Source organism: Saimiri boliviensis, chromosome 5 (assembly GCF_048565385.1).
Source record: "Saimiri boliviensis isolate mSaiBol1 chromosome 5, mSaiBol1.pri, whole genome shotgun sequence".
Taxonomy (NCBI): Eukaryota; Metazoa; Chordata; class Mammalia; order Primates; family Cebidae; genus Saimiri; species Saimiri boliviensis.
The window spans coordinates 71,561,384-71,571,378 of NC_133453.1; the positions used below are offsets into that span (position 1 = coordinate 71,561,384).

At 40.5% G+C, this 9,995-nt stretch overlaps 1 protein-coding gene and 1 pseudogene across 1 annotated transcript in view; both read left to right on the forward strand.

The window, feature by feature from the left end:
* STK39 (serine/threonine kinase 39) overlaps positions 1–9,995 on the forward strand; it is a 315,215-nt gene that overhangs the window by 2,733 nt on the left and 302,487 nt on the right. The gene's annotated exons all lie outside the window — the stretch shown is intronic.
* The window catches only part of LOC101042424 (PHD finger-like domain-containing protein 5A), a 28,679-nt pseudogene continuing 19,768 nt past the window's right edge, over positions 1,085–9,995 (forward strand).

A 9,995-nucleotide genomic window follows, 5' to 3' on the forward strand; every position in this document is an offset into this window, starting at 1 on the left:
ACCCTGACTTTTGCACGTTTGCACTGTGGGAAGGGCTTTTCTGCATTTAAAGTTTATCTCACATTTTCCCAACTAAGAGATAGTCTGTGTGGAGGCCCTGTTACTGAAAAATCAAATTGCTGGAATAGGTTTTTTGCAATGGCTTAATGTTTATAGGGAATTGCAAACCCATTTCTGTCTAGGGTTTAATGCTAGTTGAGTTATTAAGACTGAACTTGTGGTTGAGCACTTTTGCTTAAACATTACATGCAGAAGTTAGCAGTTCAAATACTGAACCAGTTGCAACATGAATGCCAGTTGACAGCCTTTGCTTCTACCCGCCCGACATACAGCAGGTGTCATATGATATGACTCCAGCAGTGTGAACCGTGACCAGCAGCAGGAGGCTCAGATGTGCCTGAGCAGAAAGCCAAAGGAGGCACCGTGTTTTAACTTTCCAGCGTGGCACCGGCATGGAGCACTTTTTTTTTTTTTTTTTTTTTTTTTTTCATTTCCTTGGGGCCTCCAGGATTAGGAGAGAATAAGTTTGCTAAAATCCAAACAAAGCAGGTTCAGTTGTTTGACTTCTGTTTTAGAAAAACAAGCACAGGATTTTGCAAGCCTAAAAATAAAGTTTTCTCTTTGTTGTATTGTTGTTCTTGTGTTTTAAAAGGTCAGTGAAGAAATTGTAATGCTCTTAGGAGTATTCTGGTTCAGAAGTTTATTCATGACCTGGAAATGATGTAAAATTGATTGAAGGCAGCTTTATATTTTCAGAGGGGTTAAAAATGTTGGAAATTATTAAATTCCTTCTTTTAGCCATCAATATCCTTGTCTTAGTAGATTTCAAATATTTCTGTCTCTTTGGAGGCTTTCCAACCTGTTTATACTCATCAGCCTTACTAATCTTTGTTCCTTACCTCTCTAAAGAAGGAATTTGGGGGTGAGTTGAGTCCCCAAAGGTATGTACCCCTACCTTGAGAAGTATAAGGGACACTTAAAGCTATGCCAGTTGAAAACTTAGTTTATTTGTTGGTGGCATTAATATTACCTAGATTTGCTAAACAGGGAATGAAGTGACTAAGTGTTTACTTGGCCATCCGTAATGGAATGGAGCACCCTCAGTGAACTCATTCGAAGAGTTGTAGTCATTGAAGTACCAATTTCTGTATTTGAATCAGGTGATTCCAGCAGTGCTGTTATCTTTGCTGATTTTCTTCTGCGAAACACTAGACTCCTGCCTCAGCATATGTTTGATTTTCTTAGATGTTTTTGCAGGATGCACCTTTCTTTATGTAGTTTTGTACTAGATTTCTCAGCGTTGCTTCACTTTTGTCCTGGGTGGTCATTTGGAATGACCTAAAAGTAACAATTTTGACATCTCAGTCAACACAATGAATTCTGAGTTTTAGAATCCTGGCCATGGTTTGACAGAGGGTTCCTTTGAATGCTTTATTTCTCTCCTGTGGGGCTTTATTTATCCATTCAGGTGCGTTTTCCTCAGGCCCAGGTAATAGTGCATATGGCCAGGTCTTTAAGGAGCAACAGCCTCTCATAAAAGGAGATTGTATATAGCCCCAGGCATTCCCACTTTGCTCTGTGCTCTCAGGTTTCTGTGGATTGCTGTGGTTTGGAGATTAGAATTGGTTTTTGTAGATAGCTTAGAAGTAGTCTGAGGACAGGCATAAGGGAGCCACAGTACTAAGTGTGTGTTCTGATCTCTCAGACCTTTACACCAGGCTGCCTTGCCGCTGCAGTGGGTTCTTTGACCTTGATTAGTTGTTTGTTGTTTTTTAAATACTAGATGAGGCCTGAGATGCTTTGTCTCAAAGAAGACAGGGCTTTGATTTTAATTTCATTTCACTTTTTTTTATAAGTAGAAAAATGTATGTAGTAATGTTATTTTATATTTATTATTATTATTTTTTTGAGATTGGGTTTCCTTCACTCTGTTGTCCAGGTTAGAGTGCAGTGGTACAATCATACCTCACTGCAGCCTCAAACTCCCGGGCTCAAGTGACCTTCCCACATCAGCGTCCTGAGTAGCTGGGATTACAGGTGCAAACCATCATGGCTGGCTTTTTTTTTTTTTTTTTTTTTAAGAGATGAGGTCTCACTATGTTGCTGAAGCTGGTCTTGAACTCCTGACCTCATGATGCTCCTGCCTTGGCTTCCCAAAGTGTTGGAATTATAGTCGTGAGCCACTGTGCCTGGGCTCTTTATATACATTTCTTCTTTTTTTTTTTTTTTTTTTTTCCCCGGAGTCTTGCTCTGTTGCCCAGGCTGGATTGCAGTGGCACCATCTCAGCTAACTGCTACTTCTGCCTCCTGGGTTCAAGCAATTCTCCTGCCTCAGCCTCCTGAGTAGCTGGTATTACAGGCCTGGCTAATTTTTGTATTTTTTGGTAGAGAAGGGCTTTCACCATGTTGGCCAGACTGGTCTCGAACTTCTGGTCTTAAGTGATCTGCCCACCTCAGCCTCCCAAATTGCTGGGATTACAGGTACAAGTCACTGTGCCCGACCCATTTTGTATTATTTTTATTGTGGTAAATTATAGACAACAAAAAATTGTACCATTTTAACTGTTTTTAAAGTGTGCAATTCAATGGCATTAATTATATTTACAAGAGAAAAATACTCTTTTAAATGTACTGTCAGGGGCCTGTGGGGGAGATCTCAAGGTAAAAAGAAACTATGGTAAAGTGACTGCAATCCTTGCTTTATGCATTTCATTTGTAACTAATGGTATTATGAATTCTTCCCTGACTTTTATGGCTTACTGTGTACTACATTTTCTGATGGTGTTTGAAAATAAGTTGCAGCAGTGCCGGCTCTGGAATCCGACAGCCTGGCCTGTTTCATGTCCTGCAATGGCGGTCACTGATGCTACGACCTTGAGCAAATGACTTAGATGTGTCTGCACTCAGTTTCCTCACTGGTAACATAGAACTCATAAAAATAGGGTTGTGAGGATTGAGAGAATGTAAAGCACTGAGAATCGTGCCTGGCACACAGCATGCTTTCAGTTAGTCTTAGCTATAACTTCTAAAGACTTCATTTGCTAATCAGATTCAAGTTATCAGGAGAGAACATAGTCCTATCTTTGGCAAGATTCTGGAGTGGCTTGAAGAGTTTCTCTGCTATGTTTCTAGCAGAGAGGAAGTGGGAAGGAGAGGTTGTTTCCTCGTCCCACTCTTCTGCTGGGCTGCTGGAAGGGGCTTACTAGGGGAGCCAGAGGCTCTCCCAGAGATCTGACTTCCGCATGCACCTCCACTGCTGTAGGAGGAAAGTGAAGAGACCTGTGGAGCTCCTGGCGATTTGGACAGCTCAGGGATTTAGGTGCCAAATGGCCCTCTGACAAGTGATGAGAGCATCTTGCGGGAAGGTTGCTGAAGAGGAACAGCCCATTGTGAGAGGGCTGAGAACAACCTGCTAAGACTGCACTTTTCCTCCACCTCTGAGTTTGCCCGGAGGCTGCCATGCCAGCAGGAAATGCTGCTGACTAAAAGAAACACTCCCTGTGTGTCCCAGCCAGTGCAAGGACAGAGGCCTTCATTTTCAGATAAAGTCATCGCCATTGCTTCCCTGTCTCCTTACTTCCCTTTCTGCTTTCCCCTCAGTTTATAAATATACTCAAGCCTCTCTCTTATCTTTAAATGACAAAAGAGAACAAAAGACTCTCTATTTCTTTCTCCTCTGGCTACTCCCTTATCTCCTTTCTTCCTTTCAATGCTAAACTGTTTGAAGGCACCTCCCATTCCCTCTCAGCCCACTGCGGTCTGGCTTCTGCCCTTTCCTGGAAGGAACCAAGTTACTCTCTCTAAAATCACAGTGGCTCTTCTGTGGCCAGAGCCAGTGGACACTGTAGTCCTTCTCTCTGTAGGGGTGCCGTCTTTCATTCTACTTCTGGAAAGGCTATTGCTTGGGCTTCCATGCCATGCCTTCCTTCTAGACTTCCTGTACTTCCCTGCCCGCCCCAGATGCAGGATCCACATCTCTGTCTAAGGCATCACCTACCACCTCAGATGTCAAGGATCTTCCTCATTATCGACCAGTGTTTGGACGATCTGTTCAGTGTCTTCGTTTGAATGTTTCACAGGTACTTCATACAGTTAAACTCATTGTCTCTCCACCCTTGCCTCAGTCCTAATCTGGTTCCATCTATGTTTGTCTTGTTTAGAGCCCTCAAGGGCAAAACCTGCTGGCCATGCTATACTTTCCTATCTTCCTCCATCTCCCACATCTTTCTGGTCACCAAGTCCTAAATACTCCACCTCCTTGCAATCTTTGATCTGACTTAACTCTTCATGTCAGCCACCACTGGTTTAGTTCAGGCCCTTATCAATTCTTATTTGGATTATTGTAATAAATTCATAAGCAGGTTCCTTTTTTCCATTCTTGTTTCTGGCTGTCATGTGCATTGCAACCAGAGTGATACTGCTCTACCAGAATTCTTTATCACGTTGCTCCCAGGCTGAAACCCCTTTAGTAGCTCTCCCACTATCCTAAAGACTAATTCGAAGCACAGTGCTTGGGGTCTTTTGAGAATTGTCTCTTGCCTCCCCTGTCAGCCACATCTTGCCATTTCCAGTCTCAAGACAGACTCTCCAGCCAGTTGGAACCCTTTGCAGTTGCTGAAATGCCTCTTCTAGGCAAGATTTTCATTTGCTTGGACCACCATTCCAACACTCTTCCCTTGCATTTTTCATCTGTGTAGCAGAGAGCTTTGTCTCTTCTTAAGTATTGCCCTTATTGAAGTATAATATGCATGTGGAAAAGTGTACATATTAAAAATGTATATCTTGGTGCATGTGCATGAATTGAATATACCATGTAACTGGCACCTTGACTGGGCCTCCCTTCTCATACCCTGAACAAGTGATTTCTTGTCACACAAACAATCTGCCTCTAGAGCCTCCATCCCCGCTTGCCCTTCAGACTTGGTTGGGTCTTTCCCTCCCTGGCAGTTCTCACACTGCCTGCAGATTGTTTCTTCCTTGCCAGCCTGGCCCTAAGACTGTTAAGTCCTCCTTGAGGATGGGGTCTCTCATCTCCACACCCTGCATCTCGTAATAAATGTTTACTACATGTTTTTTTGGATGAAGGTCTGAGTTCTGGGGATAAATACTCACTCCCCTGCTTGTGGAAGAGGAAATTTGCCTTACATCTAAAAATTTGCCTCGCTGGATCCTGAGGATTTGATCTTGCCTGTGGTTAATGATGGTGCTTATTTAGTTGTGTTTGGGCCAATCAGCTTAAAGGGCTCTGTAGAAATTAGCTCATTAATCCTCACAGATCAAGAGTAAGCACTTTGAGTGCGTCCACCTGCCTGTGTTGTGGAGGTAGGCAGGCAGAGGCCTGGCACTCCTGAGGTCATAGGTTGGAGAGATGGCCTTTCTGGCTGGATTACAGGACCCAGAGCTCCCTGCCACATTTCTGGCATCCTTTACTTAGACGTTGTAGAGTGGAGTGGGGAAGTCCCACACTGCCCTTCAAAAGCTCTGGAGCTTTCCTTTCTTGAGTACACCAGTGATCTCTTTCTCTTGCTGTTCATGTATTTATATATAACTCTCACCTTGAAGTTCTGTGGAGCCTCTTCCTGTGTAGGAATCAGGACTGCTGGAGGCGATCAGAGTTTCAGGTGCAGAATTGGAGCAGAATTGCAGAACAAGTGGCTTTCAAAGGTTGTTATGATGGCAGGAGTTCTATGTTTACAAATTATAAGGGACTGACTTGATAGGATGGGTATGGACCATAGAACTGGGTCTTTCTTTTTAAGCCAGAACCAATCTAATAGATGTTATAATTCCTCTGCAGTGTACTTTTTGGGAAAGTTTTTTTTTTTTTTCCTCATTAAATATAATTCCCCATGTAAACATGTTAAATCATACATTTTCCACTAGGGTGGTTTTGTTTAGGTTGCACCAAAACAGCTCTTAGTTGAAGTGATTCAAGTGTTTCTTTTTTCCATATCTACCATTAATTGGACAAGTTTTTGTTACTAGACAAGAAATCAATATATTAATTAAAAAGGCATTTCAGACTTGGCTTAACTGAAGAACAGAAGAGAAACAAAAATCCTTTAGAGACTGGATTGGCAGTACTTTATATCTAGAATTGATTTAGATAAATACTTTGGAATCTGATGAGAGTAAATGATATATTTCAAATTTCTTCTCACTTGCCAAACAGTTATTTGAGAATAAAACCTGGCTTAGCTTTAGGAAACTTCTTGAACATTGAGGATTTAGATGAGTTGACCTTTTAAACAGATTGCGTATTTTGATATATGGGAAAACATTTTAAGATAGAAATGGTAGCGACCTCTACATTCATATTATCCCTGATTTTATTTTCAAACCTCTTCCAGGTAAGTGGCATTTCGTGTGACTCTGAGAAGCCTAGTATTGGGGGTGCTCATGTAATTCTTCTCTTAGGTAAAAATATGCATTTTATTGACATTTATGGGGTTTAGGTTTTTAACCTTTAGTCACCACTGGAGCTATTTGTTAGAAAAACTAAACGGAAAGTAGAAGTGGATGACTTTTTGCCCTGTGAATGATAACTCTTCAGTTGGGGAGTATTTTGGAAGCCAGTGACCTATGATAGTTGTGAGACTTCTCAGAATCATTCTATGGATGGTTAGGGTCTTAGAAGAAGTAATGATTTCGTTTTGAACTGGTTGTATTGGTTTGAACCAGAGTTGTATGTACTAAGGGGTATTCTAGTTGCTTTATTTCCTACTCTGTTTAGTCTGGGAATTGAAAAGGATTATATTTTGAGGGATTGGTGCCTATCAACCTATCCTGTGTAGCTTAGATTTTAATTTGAATCCTCTGGTTCTCTCTGTTTCTTTCTCTCTGGCAATGTCAGTGTCTCTCTTTGCTTAATTATGGGGTGACTCAAGAAAGCAGAGGAAGAGGAGCAGCAGCCTGGGGTTCCTGGGGAAGGAATGGCAGGTCATTGCTGGCTTTTGTAAGTCAGTTTCTAAGTGAGAAATGGCAGAAGAATATAAAGAGAATTAGGAAATTTAATTTTAGAAGAAGTCAAAGAAAAAAAATCCATCCCACCTGCTTTGTCTTGTAACTGAAAACTCTAGTGGTCAAAGTTGAAGAAACTTATCTGTGGTCCCAAAGTCCTTAGAATCCCAGGCTCGTGATTCCTCCCTAATTCAGTATTTTTTTTTCCACTTATATCACATTGTTTCCTTGTTGGTGTAAAGGAAGATGTTAGAAATATTATTGACTCAATGAATTTTATAACTACTATTAAGACTCTTTTTTTTTGTAGAGACAGAATCTTACCATGTTGCGCAGGGTAGTCTCGAACTCCTGGTCTCAAGGGATTCTCCCGCTGTAGCCTCCCAAAGTGCTGGGACTACAAGGCATGAACCACTGTACCTGGTCTATGACTCAATCTTAATAGAGTAAAAATATATCTAAGAACATATTTGTTATATATGAATCCATAAAAATCTTACTTCTTTAGGGGCATTAAAATGATTTTTATTTACCTGTATTTCTTTCTTCATCAGGGCATGTTTATTTAACATGTAAACCAGTTTATATGTAAATGTACAATATCTTCATTTTAGCCATCACTTGTTGCCTGGTCTACTACAGTAGGTTATGTTTTTAATCTTTGGTTATCATCTGTCAGTGAGGTGGAGGTGGGTGTGTTTTGTCAAGTAAGGCTGAGGTGCAGGAAGTTGAGGGTTGAAGAAAGTACATGAAATAGATATTCTCCATGACTGCTCATTAGTTGGAGTAAGGTGGTCCCTTATGCGCAACTGATATTTTATAACAATCAGAGCAGCAGCAATGCTCCCAGAAGAAAGGGGCTAGCACCACCCTGTCCAGCTTGGTAGTCACTAACTGCATGTGGCTATTTACAGTTAAGTAAAACTAAAGAAATAGGATACAGTCCTTGGGTTGCACTAGCCACATTTCAAGTGCTCAATAATGAATTGTGGCTGCGACTGCCTTATAGAATAGTGCAGATTTAGACCGTTTACATCATCATAGAAAGTTGTATTGCATGGTTCTGGATGGTAATTTCTTGGAAATGTTCAAAGACTGGCTAAATACTATGATGATGGCTGTAAGTAGTGTGAAGCCACCTTTTGATAACATGCGAAGGTATTGCCACCAGCTTAGTACACAAAGGAGACAGGCATCACTAACTTGATTTTAGAAAATACTTTGTTTTCACTCTGTGCTCTCTCCGAAAGCTAGTCAATTCATCTTTTCAGAAGAGTATTCTTGTGTGTGGTGAAACAGATACCCCTGTTGACTTAGGAAGATAGTTCTGAAGTTTGATTTTTTATCTTACCCACTTAACCTCATTTTGGAAATGTTCTTGTGATGACTAAACACAGATTCTGTCCAAATGAAACCCAGTGTTTTCAGAAATATCAAAATGTTAATCACTTTAGAGTCTTTGGGTTGGATATGGTAGTCAGAATCACTTCAGTTTGTTTTTTATGTTATGAAGAAGGGACTGATTATATAGGTTTAAAAATGAAATTACAAAGAGTTCTGAAATTAACCCTAATTAGGAAAACTAATACACATTTTAATTTTAGTCACTTAAACAGTGAATTTGAATCATAGTCCTTTCTTTCCCTTTGAGTTAGGAACATTTTGGTATTTGAGCGATTCAAGGATTAATGGTTTATCCTTAAGTTATATGTCACAAAGGAAGTAAAACATCATTTAAGCTAGTACCTTAATAGAAATTGAAACGTAGTAACCACTGTTTGGGTAGTATACCTGCTCTGTAGCCAGAAGGAGTTAATGACTGAGGAGGGGTGGAGAAAAAAAAATCTGTGCAGGGAGATTAAGTGGGTTTAATTTTGGGCAATTCAGGAACAGCCTGTACTTTCTCACATTTAGTGTCCCTTGAGTGACCGGAGCTGTAACAGAGAATGTTTTACTATGTAATCCTTTTAAAACTTTTCCTTGTATGTGCCCTTTCAAGTTTCTGAAGTCTTAAACCCAGTGCCTGACCTTAAACACAAGTTGTTGTGGAAACATTTTTAACATGGCACCTTTCCTGGGTAGTCGGGTAGCTGAAATCGGACTAGGGAAAGTGTTTCTGTGTAGTTTCAAATTGTGATCATTAGGATAAACTTAAGAATAGTAATATTTTTGGCGTAAGTCAAGATCAGGGCTAGAGTGTTTACCTTTAGCAAAGTAAATACCCATCAGTTATTTAAAAAGTGATGATCTCTAGGGCCAAGAGATGATGAGCCTATCAGTTCATCTATAGCCATTTTTCTGATTGTCTTCATAAATGCTGCAAGACTTTCTGAAGGCTATAATTTCATGTCCTGTTCTTTTTCTTTTCTTTCTTTCTTTCTTTCTTTTTTTTTTTTTTTTTTTGAGATGGAGTCTTACTCTGTGGTCCAGGCTGGAGTACAGTGGCGTGATCTCAGCTCACTGCTGCCTCCGCCTCCAGGGTTCAAGCGATTCACCTGCCTTAGTCTCTCGAGTAGCTGGGATTACAGGCGCCCACCACTATGCCCAGCTAACTTTTTGTATATTTAGTAGAGATGGAGTTTCATCGTGTTGGCCAGGCTGGTGTCGAACTCCTAGCCTTGTGATTCATCTGCCTCAGCCTCCCCAAGTGCTGGGATTACAGGCGTGAACTGCTGTGCCTGGCCTTCATGTCCCGTTCTTTAAAGCCCATTGGAAATAGATAATATAGGCAGCTTTGTAACTTACATTTTTGCTTAAACAGTCTTTGTGGAAAAGGGGATAATTGACATTCCAGTGACTAGGACAGGTAAAGTTACAGTTGGATGCTTGTTTTGCTGGTGCTTATACATTATAGTCCATTTCGTCTATCATATTAAAAAATGAAATTATTTTTAGCCATATGTAGTTGTTTAAAATTAAATATTTTCTTGTCTCTTGGAGCTACCTGGAAGAAAGGGAATAACAGAAGTAGTAGAGATGATCTTTATGAGATATGACTGACCTTAAGTTAATCAGGTCAGCATATTTATATACAG